At 37.4% G+C, this 11,816-nt stretch overlaps 1 long non-coding RNA gene across 1 annotated transcript; it reads right to left on the bottom strand.

Annotated features, from left to right (window-relative positions):
* Positions 1 to 9,202: 9,202 nt before the first annotated feature.
* LOC133688789 (uncharacterized) lies at positions 9,203 to 9,580 on the bottom strand. Its single transcript, XR_009841203.1, has 2 exons — positions 9,519 to 9,580; positions 9,203 to 9,444 (listed from the first exon to the last, which is right to left on the bottom strand). It is a non-coding gene; the product is annotated as an uncharacterized LOC133688789 (long non-coding RNA).
* Between the last annotated feature and the right edge of the window lie 2,236 nt (positions 9,581 to 11,816).

Below are 11,816 nucleotides of genomic sequence, written 5' to 3'. Positions count from 1 at the left end.
AAGAAGTGCGAATCTGTCTTGCAGCCCAGACATTGTTCAGTGTTCAACCCATATCTCGAGTTCTAGAAGTCCAAATGATCTCACATTTTTACCCTGGAAAGATGACACAATTTCCTAGAACTTTAATGATTGAAGTCTGTTCAAATTATGAAATTATCAATGATGTTTTTGGCTGACAAGAAGATAAGAATTGTCACCAAGTCAAGATGTCGCCACCCATTCATCAATTAGTCAACAAATCAATAGTTCTGAATTTTGGCCCATAAAAGGAGGCATTTGCCATGTATTTAGGCATCTTGGTGTTCATATCAAGATCATGCTCTTGCTTTCTCTTTTTGTATTTTTAATGTTTAAGTTTTGCTTTCATTAATATCTAGTTTATGCCTTTCATTTCTTTTTCTTTACTTAGTTAACTTCTTTCTCATTTATGTTCTTATCTTGTTTATTTATGTTTCTTTCTTTCATTATGTGTAGCTAAGTTAATTATGTCAAGGTGAAAAGGGTACACTAATGGTGTAAGAATAAGTATAATATAAACTTAACTTGGACCTTAATGTTGGATACTAACATGCTTTGTATTTGTTATCTTGTTCACTTTTAATACTTTGCTTGTTAAATGGTTAATCTAGATTTATGTTATATAACACTTGGGACAACAAATACTTGGCACTTTCATAGCCCATACTGTATGGTATAACCGACACCTAAGCTATGAAAGGAACTTGATTTGTTGTTAACATAAGTTATAATCATGAATGCCTGACAACATTTACAAGTATTAGCATTATTCGAATAAAATAACTAATGTAATCATGTTAACAATTTATAATCTGATTGGAACCTTCTTGTGTGTGGTTTCCAATTGAATAATAAGATTTTATACTATACTTGTTTGAAATACCATTAGTGGATCCTCTAACCTTGACATTTGTTGTTATCATTGTTTAATCCTTACGTTAATCTTTCATCTCAAAGTTCTCATCAACTTCTTCTTCATGATCTTTATTATTATCATTATTAATAGTATTATTGGTATTATTACTATTACTATTACTATTATTACTACTACTACTACTAGTATTATTATTATTATTATTATTATTATTATTATTATTATTGTCATTGTTATTGTTGTTACTATTGTTGTTGTATTATTGTTGTTTATAATTTATACAATTAACCTCCCTGTGGTTCGACCCCGATCTTGTCGGGTTATTTATTACTTCGACACTCCTACACTTGGGAAAATACATCAATCTTTTGGTCGTGTCAACTGCTTAAGGAAAGCCCCCACCAAGTCTCTCCAGCTCCTGATCCTAACACTACCTAACCTCATGTACTAGCTCAAAGCGGATCCTGCGAGGCTATCTTGAAAGAAATAGATTAACAATTTATCATCGCGGATTACTTCTGCCATTTTATTGCAGTAGGATCGAAGGTAAGTGTTTGGGCATTCCAAACCAGTGTACTTAATGAACTCTGGTATCCTAAAATCTTTTGGCACCATGATGTTTGGAACCAAACATACTTCAGCTGCTCACATAGGGTCGAACCAGTCATTACCCTCAACTACCCTTAATCTTTCTTCCAAAGCAAACAGCTTGTCTTGGTCCATCAAACTGGGAGACCTATTATCCGGGATTCCCTCCGTTGTTAAGTCCATAGTGATTGGAGCATGAGTTGGCTGGATAGGGGTGATAGGCACAAAATATTGTTCGTTGGCCGAGTTTGCCCCCTAGTTTTGAGATGCTTGACGGATGTGAGTTGTTGGCACTCCTTCAGGTTGTTGTGCTGATGTTCCCTCCCTATTCTTGGCTCTTAGAAGTTGCTCAAGTAGGTCGGTTAGTCGAGAAACTTTATTTTTTACTGATTCCAACTCGGTCTGATAATGTGACTCTAAATGAGTTCTTTCTTCGTTCTCCATCCTCGATCTGGACCGGGTGTGGTGGACTTTGGATGTGGGACCTATGTTTCACGATCTGGCGTGCATATGATAAATTAAAAAACAAGATGCGTGATGAAAATATGGTGCACATGTGATGAGAAAAAAAAAATTAGAGCTAATTCATGACTTCTGTAATCCTTTAGGCAAGATTTCCGAGTTGACCTAATTACTGTAAAGGAGGGCTTGCCAAGTTCTTATCATAGTAGCTTACCAAAACTTATTAGAAAGAAAGATAGGCCATGGCCTTCTTATAAATAGAAGTCGCTCATACAAAATGATAACAGAAAAGGGCTTTATACATCGCTACCCTTAAAAGGCATTTCCTCTATTAGCTAAGTCCCCAATAAAAGAGGTGATGGCCACCATGTATTCTCGATACTTTGAAGCATCATTTCCAACTTGGGTGGCTTGTTGTTGCAACCTTTCCACATAGTGGGCTACTTACTCGACCTACTTTGTCATGTGCCTTATCTTATCATGGAACATGGTGTTATCTGTGATTATCACTTCGTTGCTGGCTCCTAAGGCTTCATTACTTCTTTCCAACACTCGAACCATATCCTCCGACCGTGCCAACTTATCCCTTACCCTCTACAGTTCTTCCTTTTCGATATCCAGCTCGGCTATTTTGGAGTTGATTTGAACTGTAAAGTTGTCCATGTAATCTTGACATTCTTGACGCTCTTGCTTAGCCTTACTCAGCTCCTCTTCCATCTCAAAGTAATGGCTTCTCAACTCCCTCAACTCTTCTTCTCGTATCTCGATCTTAGATTGTAACGCCATCATCCTTCCTTTCGAAGACTCAGCTCTCTTCTGGTAATCTCTTATATCAGACTCAGCAGCCTTTCTTGCATCTCTCTCTTCCTCAAGTTGCGTCATATATTAAGCTCTGATCCTTCTTTCCTCTTCTATGTCGAGCTAGGCTAGCCGATTCTTCTCTTTTTCAACTTCTACTTTCTTTAAAAGAATGCTCCTTCCCTTTTTCAAGGAATCCATCACCTCTTTATCAACATTCATCTTGCCTTTTGTTGATCTCTTAACCTTTGCCAACTCTTTTTCTATGAGCCCATTCTTCTTAACTAGCTCATCATATTCAGTCATTCGATTCCTTAACTCAGCCTAGACCCCTTTTGCTATTTCTTCAGCTACCTCGACCCTTTTCTGCCATTCCTTTAAAGACATTAACTGTCTATCCTGTTTTTCCAACCACTAGTTCAAGTAAACCCTCATCATATTTTCTTCTTCTAACTGACTTTCTAATAGTTGTTGTTGCCCTTTACTTTTGCTGAGATCAATTATACATCGTTCTAGCTGCTTTCTTAACTCTTCCTCATTATCAGTCCTTTTCCTTTTTGGTTGCTCTATCGCTGATTCTGGGTGTTTTTGTGTTGAGAAATCCTTTACTTCAGAAAGCTCTTCATTCCTCCAAACTGCATAATTATGGTTGAATGATGCTTCAAAATTGCTCCCTTCTTCCCTTTTTACCATCAGGGGTCTTTCTCAATCCTGTCAGATAAGTTCCATCTCTTCAAGGAATGGTTGGCGCTTGAATAAACCAACAAAATTAGCTAAACCTAGAGTTCTTAGTGCGTATTGCATTCCACCCAACTGCCTTGTTACAAGGGCGGGCGCGTAATTGATGTACCCGGTTACACCAATCAAGGGAACCCATATCTTGTTTCCACAACTCATTGTGCAGATGGCGTTGTTCATCCATGGTGCTTTCCATTTGAAGTTGCTCCTTGGAAATGCTGCATATTTATCTATCCATGCTTTCTCATCCCAGTTCTTCCAAGTTTCATCCATGGTAACCTTTAACGGTCGTGGGTCAAACCACCAGAAGTTGTTAAAGATGTCCCTTGGTGTTTCGATATGACTGATAATCCATAAATACAACATAGGGATGCAACATCTCATGGCTCCTTTTCCATGCGTTCTACAGTGGTTGAGTGATAACATGGTTTCTCCCAAAATGGATGAAGAGGGATTGATTCAGTCACTCTCGTATTCTATGAAGACACTTGCTGCTTCTAAACTGATGACTCCGATTTCAGAAGGGAACAATACTAGTCCAAAAATGGCGAAGGCCACCAACCTGTATTGTTCATCTCCTAACTTACCTTCTTCAACATTTTTCTTTATTCGGGCTTCAATGACCTTCCATTTGAAAGCCCCCTCGGCGACTCTACATTAGCTGATCTTTCCCAGGCCTAATAAACTGACTACCTCCAAAGCTGTGTCTTCAAATCTTCGCCTGAGGTAGATCTTGTGGCTGTTGTTTGAAAAATCTAGAATCCTTTCATATTCCTCCAAAGTCGGTGTCATATCGATGTTCCTAAAGGTAAAGCACCGATAACTAGGGTCCCAAAAATTCAGTAGGGCTTTGATTGTTGCTGCTTGTACGGGTAACCTCATTAGTTATGCAATTCTCCTATATCGCCTTTCAAAAATAGTCTCGTCAATATATTCCATAATAGACAATAACTTCCCCAAGTCATTTACCATGTGATTTATCTTAGTAATGCAAGGCAACCTATTAGCATCGATTCTTGAACATTTTCCTTCAGCTACCTGAGTCAACTCAGATTCTTGCCCAAACTCTTGGAAAGATAGGTACTTAGTCATGATTTCAACTCAAAAACCTGGATTGATGAATTTAACATTATTAATCATGATGCAAATGAATGTAAGATATATATCCTAAGGACAAGCTCTATTTATTTAGTGAGAACGGGTAGGTTTTCTATCTGGTCTTAAAGGGGTCTCATATCTGCCTAGTGATGTTCTTCGTAAAGACAGTATGGGGGCGTTGCAAGGAATAGTTAAGGCATGTACGCCCACCATTACCAAGCAGGTACTCAGATATGAGTTGAGTGTTTCACGCATCTAAACCCTGACCAATAGTCATAGGGCAAATCGCTAATACCCCACCTAACTTAAGGCTTGTGTGTGCTTCTCAAAAATCAAAGTATGTGATGCATGAGACAGTTCTATACAATGCATGAATAGTAGGTGTAAAATATTTAAAGCATATAAGTAGATAACAACATGAAAGGCATATTAACAATAAACACACGAAAACACAAACAAATAAGACAAAAACAAAGCTAAGTCCACAAGGTCCTTAATGGAGTCGCCATTATGTCGCACGTGTGTGGCGTCGCGGCGAATATTCCCCTTTATCAGGAAATGTATAATATCTATCTGGCAATTATGGAGAGACAATAAATTCTTGTCTTTTATCAGTGAAAAATAGAATGGGGGTCACCACCTCGTATTTTGGTCACTAGGAACCCTAACTGGTCTCAGAAATCGGGTATAGAGATTGGTTGCGTAAAGGGAAGGTATTAGCAACCCAAATACGCCTTACCTAAGGTAAGCTGCATTGTTTGATTGTCTGATAAAAAGCTAAGGTGTTATCGTATTTCTAGTTGTCGGTTTGTCTATGGTTTAAGAAAAGTCCTCCTCAGTTAGGAGGTCCTTATCTTATCGAGTAAAAACCTAACCGTTTTAACATCTATATGAAAAATATATTTTTAATATCAGGAATACGTTTTACATATAAATTCATAATCCAGATACTAAAAGAAGACAAAAAGATTCTTTTAGAATTTTTAAAATATTGGCCTAGTTCTCATGGCTCCAACAAACTTGTTGTTACACCCAAAGTGCATACTAATACATATATTGTTTTTGATTTTTTTTTGTTGTATGAAAATATGATGTGATGATTTTTTCTCTTTATTTTGAAGAGACTAGGTCGTATGCATGAAAACAAAACATTTTATTTTATTTTATATTTTTGATGTCTCGATGAAAACCGGGTATTTTAATACTAGATTTATATCTTTACGGTATAAAGATATGCAGGAAAATCAACAAATTTTTTTAAGGATTTTTCGGATTTTTTTTATTTTTTTATATCTATAAATATATAAATAATATAAATACATTATAATATATGATATAATATTAAGTAGGCTGGGCTGGGCCGGCCCAACTAACTGGGCCGGACTCAACCCCAAAAGGGTTGGGCCGATCTCGACCCAACAATTTTCTTTTTTTTAGTCCGGGCCAGACCCGGCCCAGATAGCAGGGCTGGGCCAGAATCAGTCTTGCCCACAAAACATCAGGGCTGGGCCAGAACCAGCCTAGCCTAGAGAAGGAAACCCACAGTGCTGGGCCAGAACCAGCCTGGCCCAGCAACAACAAAAACCAATAGGGGTTATTATTTCCCCCCAATCCTCTTGCATGCAGAACGAATGTTCTGCATGCAGGAGGAAACGCAGGCAATAAAATAAATGAGGGGGAAGAAGAGTTTACCTGGAGCGGAGGAGGCGGTGCCTTGCTGGTCGGACTGCGTCACTAGCGGTGCTGTGGCGGAGGCTGGTGGTGGTGTCGTGGCTCACGGACTACGGCTCCAAGCAGCGGCGCTACTGTTTCAAGTAGTGGAGAGAGAGGGTCTTCCTCTTCCACTCTCCTCTAGTTTTTTGTTTTTTTTTCTTTCTCTGTTTCATTTACCAGCGGTCGTCCCCTTGTCTTCTCGGTTTTGTTTTGTTTTTGTTTATAAATTTCCTTCCCGGTTTCAAGCTTCCCCTTAATCCTTCCTTTCTCTCTCTATTTCATTCCTCTCTTTTCGATCACCTTTTTTCCGGTTTGTCCTCTCGGTTCGCTCCCCTCTCCTCCTCCTCCTTTTTCCTGCTCTGTTTTTGTTTTTTCTCTCCGTTTTCTTTTTTGTTCTCCCTCTTTCTTTTTTGTTCCTCCTTCTTTCTTTTTCCCTCTGTGCTGGCATTGGGGCGGTATTTATTGGGCAAAAGGGAGCGGGGGCGTCCCTATTGTCACCTTATCGCAGCGCATGGGGACCAGGGCTTTGCAGCCCTGCCACGGTGCTGGGTTCGCTGGCCAGTAGGCGTGGCTGAAGGGCGCAGCTCCCCCGGTCTCTCATCATGAGGGTGGGGCTTTGGATGTTGGCAGAGCGTGTGGCACGAGGGAGTTAATGAAGAAAGAAGAAGAAAAAAACGTTTTCTCTTCCCCTACTGCACTTCCAGGGGAAGAAGAAAGGGGAACAGTGTCGCTCCAAATGACACTGTTCTGTTTCCCCTTTTTTTTTCACATGAAACGACATTGTTTTATACAAAACGTGTCATTTCATTTAAATGTGGCGCCAGCATATTTTTTTCAAATCTGTCCTTCATTTATCCTTTGTTCTTTTAAGTCCTCACAATATAATTTGGATTTTAAGAATTAATTCAATTGCATCCCTGCCAATTTCAGTAGCCGCCCCTATAGTTGGCCGTGTTTTTCACTTCAATCCTTGGTTTTGAATTTGTGCATTTTAACCCTCAATTGATTAATAAACTTCTAATTTCTTCAATTTGGTCCCTGAATCGATCAATTACAAGCCCTCTATTTACGTGCCTTTTCCAATTTGGTCCATGGTTTCGGATTTTCTCAATTAAGTCCCTAATTGGCCATTAAACTTCAATATTTATGCAATTAAGCCTTTGATTTAACCAAATCAACTCTAAAAAATTATAATTTGACCCCAGAACTTTAATATCTTCCAATTAAAGCCTAAATTGACTTAAAAATCAATTTTCCTTATAATTAAACCCTCTATAAATTCAATTAAACCTTCAATAAAATTCAATTGAGTCCATAAACATCCAATTTTGGACTTTTCTCTTTAAATTAAATTTTCTTTTCCCACAAGGCTCTCATCATTCAAGTATATACTGTAAAAAGTTTCAATCCTTGTATTTTTTAACCTCCTTAATCAATTTTTCTGATCCTTTTCTGAGCGCTCCAACCTCCTATTATTTTTCTAATTTCTTTCGGCTATATATTTTTATTTTTATTTTTATTTTTATGTGGGGACCCAAAAATGGGTTACAACATAGTTCATAGCATACGTTGCTTCTGCTTGTTATCTTTGGGACTGTTCGCTTTGCCTTTGCTCCACTGCTTATCCTATGTCCTGTTTGGTCATGTGCCTTGAGCAGTCTATTATTTGCTGCTGGGGTTCTCTTGGCTCCTATGGTTGGCTGCTGGCCATGACCTTGAACCCTCTAGTGGGTGTTGTTGCTGCTATTTGCAGGTTTTGTGTTCCTTGTAGCTGCACAAGGGTTTGCTGTTACTGACAATTTGCAGCCTAATGTTGAGATTTGTTGGACTCTGTCCCTATTGTATGCTGCATCTCTTTAAGCTACAGCTGGGTTTTCTACTATATCTTTGCTGCTGGAATAGAGCTGTGATGTTGCCCTCTTGGGGCTCGTATTGGTTCCTAGGCTGTATGTCCTGGGACCGCTTGTTATGCTGCTAGCTTTCCTTCTTTATGCAGGTTAGTTAGCTTGTTGCTGCTATATGTAGCTTGGTTTGTTGTGCTTCTTACAGCTAGCTGGAATTGGGTGCTGCTCCTTGCAGCTTGATTTGCTAGACTCTGTCCTTGACATGATATGGTTTGCAAGGGTACTGCTATAGTGCTGGTTTGCAGACCTATGTTTGCTGGTTGGGTCTCTGGATGCTACTGGCTTGCTGCAAAGGATTCCTTTACCTGCTGTGGGGCAGTATTTGGATCTAGGTGAGGTTCTCTCCCCTTGTCCACACACTATGCCTCTTGTTTCATTTTGGTTCTACTGCAAGTCTGATTCGGCTTGCCTCTCTCGATTACTGCTATTGATCCCAATAATTTGGGTGAGGCTCTCTCCCCTCATGCTTTGGCTATTGATATAGTGTTCTCTGTCGATGCTCTACTATCCCAGTGGAGAGTGTTGGATGGAGTCTATCCTAGTAGCACACTGTTGTGGTGCAGGGTTGGTCTACTGGTGATGATATGCAGATGGTAGGGGTGAGCAAATTCGGTTCGGTTCGGTTTTTACCCAAAAAACTAACCAAAATCAAATTTTGAAAAACTTAAAAATTCAAACCGGACCCGAACCGGAACCGGTTCAAACGACCGGTTTCGGTTCGGTTCGGTTCGGTTTTTTTATCAGAAAAACCGGAAAACCTGTATTATTGTTTTTTTGGGCCTTTTTGGGCTTTTTTGGGCTTTTTAATGGGCTTTCTGATGGGTTTTCTGATGGACTTGTAATTAATGTAAATATCATCTAATTTTGTTACAAAATTCTATAATATATTTAATATTTTTTTCACTAAATATTCATTTATATTAAATTATTAGTGCTAATATTATGTTTAATATGTTGCACATCTTTCTAATATTTATATTTTGGAGTTTGGACTCCTCATGCATCAAAATTTAAATAATACACACCAAATTAAAATTAAAATTTAAATAACACACAACAAATTAAAATTAAAGTTACAAAGCATTGCCTTCAAAATGGGCTTAAAAAAACAACAAATAACATTGCCATAAAAAATAAAATACTTCATGCAAAAAATATAAATCTTCATTGTGCACATCATCTCAATCAAAAAGCACAACAAGATGACAAGAACATTGCACTTTGATTCCGTAATACCATTGACATCAAAACCTGAAAATCAAGATCTAAAATTATAACATGATAAAATAAATTAGAAGATGTAAAAATAAATAGTAGTATTTTACCATCAAAGTAACTTTTGAACTAATTATCATCCGTTACTAAATGTAACTTTCCACCAAATTCTACAAAATAAAAAAGTAGACATGTTAGATGATTGCAAACAATTTAATTAATAAATAACAAAATAAAAGGTGCAAATTTCTAAAAAAAATTACCTGACTCAAGCTTTTCGTAGGTTTCAAGATCATTTATCAAGCTTCTAATATCAGTTGGAATTAATCCATGATGCAACCAATTTTGACAACAAATGAGTGCTTGAACAGTTGCTGGAGAGAGAGAACTTCGAAATTGATCAAGTACACAACCACCTGTGCTAAATACTGATTCAAAAGCCACTGTGGATATAAGAATAGCCAGAACATGTTGTGCAACCTTTGAAAGTATCTTATATTTCAAAGCATTACTTTTCCACCAACCCAAAATATCTAACTTATCATCATTAGGATCCTCACAACCTTCAATCAAATACCTCTCAACCTCATTTTTATTTTCCACACTATCCACCTCTAGCAAATGTCTTTTGAATCGAGCCAAAGTGTTAACATCTACCTCCACATCATCAATAGCATTAACATCCTGTTTATGCCTATTATTATCCACCACTTCATCAATTTTTAAATAAAACTCATACAAGCTCATCAAAGTATCTTTCACCTTATTTGTTAGCAATTGTGCTTTGTCATAATCATACAAATCACTAAAACAAAATTTCACATATTTCAACTTAAAACGTGGATCTAAGACATTAGCCACATATAATAAAAAATTCTGATTTCCTTCACAACCCCAATACTTCTCAAACTTTAACATCATCTTCATTGCCATTCCACTTAAAATACTATCTTTATTTTTACACAATTGCAACAGGTTTGTATGCATGTAAATCAATTCATTGAAGAAAGAATTTGATGTGACATGCAATGAGCCAGAAAATCTCAATGTAACCATATAAAAGATCTTTAAGAACTTAACCAAAGTTCTTGCATTTTCCCAATCCTCCAAACCAGGTGGCCCTATGTTTTTTATATTCCCCTTTGAATCAACCTCCAAAAAGTAACTCATATACCTAAGTTCTTTTTCACCTAACCTCACAAACACCTTTTCAAACTTTTCAGCAGCTTCTAGCATAAGATAAGTTGAATTCCATCGAGTTGCAACATCTAAACACAATGATTTCTTACACTCTATATGCAACTTTTCAGCACACTTCTTAAATGCAAGATGCCTTGATGGTGAAGATCTCACAAACCTAATGGCATTTCGAATCTTAACAACTGAATCATTAATCTCTTTCAAGCCATCACACACAATGAGGTTTACAATGTGTGCACAACATCTAACATGCAAGTGCTCATTTGACAATATATTAGTTGGCCAATCTTTCATCACATTCTTTAAATATGAAATGGTCACATTATTAGAGCTTGCATTGTCTAATGTAATAGTCAACAGTTTATCAATCCCCCACTCCAACAAACAATTCTCAATAACTTGGCCAATTGTCTCACCCATATGATTGGAAACTTGACAAAAATTAAGAATTCTTTTATGCAAATTCCAGTCATTATCAATCCAATGAGCTGTTAAACACATGTAGTTAATATTTTGGATTGATGTCCATGTATCTGTTGTCAAGCACAATCGTTGACCCCTAAGAGCTGTCCTCAATCTATCCTTCTCTTCAACATAAAGTTTCAAACAATCTCTCATAATTGTAAAACGAGAAGGAATGTCAAATCTAGGTTGCATAGTCCTAGCAAACAATTTAAATCCCCGACCCTCCACAAAATTAAAAGGCAACTCATCAATTATAACCATCTTTGCTAGTGCTTGTCTACATTCATCATAATTATAACCTATTGCCTTAAGACTTCCCACATTTTGTTCTCCCAATTCACCCTTCTCTATCTTAGGTTCTAATACCAAAACCTTTTGTTTCTTATCAATCACAAAAGGGAACTTCTTGCACACTTTTAAATGACTCCACATATTACTTGTGCCATTAACAATAGTATGACATGCATAATGTTTTCCACAATAATTACATTCAGCTCTAGGGGTTTTAGGATCAACATCAAGTTTTGTAAAGTGATCCCAAATTTGTGACTTCTTTTTATCATCAACATTTCTTTTCCTAGATGTAAGGACTTGAGGTTGTTTACCTTTTGTATCTTTGGTGGATCCTGCATTGGTTGATTCTGCATTAGGTTTTGAAGTTGGAGAAGTAGTTGATGTTGGTGTAGTGCCTGTGGATGAAGCACTTTGAATTTGAGTAGTTTCCATCTGTTATTACATAATGA

Source organism: Populus nigra, chromosome 3, assembly GCF_951802175.1.
Source record: "Populus nigra chromosome 3, ddPopNigr1.1, whole genome shotgun sequence".
In the NCBI taxonomy this organism is placed as follows: Eukaryota; Viridiplantae; Streptophyta; class Magnoliopsida; order Malpighiales; family Salicaceae; genus Populus; species Populus nigra.
The sequence above is the reverse complement of the archived record's forward strand: the minus strand, read 5'-3'. Positions and strand labels throughout refer to the sequence as shown.